Source organism: Cyprinus carpio, chromosome A25, assembly GCF_018340385.1.
Source record: "Cyprinus carpio isolate SPL01 chromosome A25, ASM1834038v1, whole genome shotgun sequence".
Lineage (NCBI taxonomy): Eukaryota > Metazoa > Chordata > Actinopteri > Cypriniformes > Cyprinidae > Cyprinus > Cyprinus carpio.
Window position 1 is genome coordinate 16920995 of NC_056596.1, and position 1791 is coordinate 16922785.

Consider the following 1791-nt stretch of genomic DNA (forward strand, 5'->3'; position numbering starts at 1 on the left):
AGCAAAACAGAACAGAACAGAATCTTCATCATTACACAAGAAAAAACAATAACAATGAACAACATCATCATCCTCATCTGGACACTCTGCATTCAGGATAAATATTTTCTAATTATAAAGCTATGACCTCACTTCTTATGTACTATGTACACTCTAAAAAGTGCTGGGTTATTTCTGTTAACACATTTTTGGGTTAATTGTGCTGGGTCATAATTCTGGGTTGTTTAAGGTAATGTAAACACACAGTTGGGTTGCTCATGCTGGGTCAAATGGACTGTAAGGCTTCTTTCTCCACCGAACAGCTGGGTTTGGTTATTTTGACCCAACCGGTTTATTTATTTTTCCTCTATATCGAACTTTCTGGATTCTCATCTCGTTGTGGTCAGATGGTCATGCACATCGCTGCAAGCAGGATTATAAGGTAAGTTAATATGATGATATGATTATTTATTATATGATATGATAAGATGTGGTAAGGGCACACAGATTTTGCAACACGGTCTCACCACTCATCGTCACGTATTGACGCTTGGTCATTGCCCCCTGGCGTCGACACCCGAGGCAGAAGGTACCCCCTTTGCGTCGCTTTTCAATGTAGAGGGCCATCCGATACGATTCAATGTAAATCCCTCAACTTCGGATTCTGACGCAGGGGGGGTCAACCAACGAGAGATATGGGTGCGCTGGAAAGTTTTGGTTTTCATGGTCATAATCAGGTGTGTAGTGGTAAAATAAGTGGTGGATAAACTGGTAATTCGGTGATCATCGTATATGGAACGCGCTTTGCTTAATTGGATTTAAAAAGACTTTCAAAATGTGCTTGAATAGGCAGCGTTATGGTGGCAAATCAATGCCATTAATAAGCGAGCGCACCACTTCACTTCACACGAGGAAATGGGAGCATGCGTGACATGTCCTCTGCACGCAATACTATGGCGTTCAGACGGGGTCATTAATATGATGTTGTAACACGCACTCGTCTCACTGAACATGACGTCTGCGACTGCCACATTACAGTTTGTCTGCCTGAACGTCACGTCTGCATCTCGTCTACGTTTCCAGCACTTTCCATACACTTATTCATGCTTTATTATTCATATTCATTCTATATTATGTAGCTTATAGCTTTTTATTCCAAATGGTAAATACTATACAAATTATATAAAAAAATATTCATGCCATTGTACAAAAAGACATAAAATAAAAATACATTCAAATAATAAATATTTTGAGATAGACTGGCAAAGAGTTTCAGACTTTCTATTTAGTTTTTTAAAGTAGGCTTCTTAAAGCTCTGAAACAAAGGATGGCTTACTTTTTTTTCTTAACCATTTTCATGTATGAATATGATATTTACTGTACCCAAAAATAAAAGGACGCTGACAACATCCAAAAAAAGAAAGAAAGAAAAAGAAAGAAAGAAATGTGAATTTAAATCACACTTAAAGAAGAAGATATCTTGCAAAACAAAAGGAGGAATTGTTTCCATTTGTACTGATAACCAACTATGAATATCAAACCAGAATTTAGAAGTAACCTCTCAGTAAAAGTCAAATGTTTCAGGGAAAGAATAACAAAAACCACATGGGTCCACTTAAAAATTTAATATTTTCTGTATAAAATCACGAACAGGGTAAATCCTAAACATAATTCTGTAATGTGTCACCCTAACCTTTGCAGCAACTGTAAGATAAAAGGTAAAAGCTTAATCTTTATCTCTTTATCTCCGGGTGCCCCCGGACCTCCTATAACACCTCCAAAAATATTTGCCTACTTTGGTGGGGGGGGGGG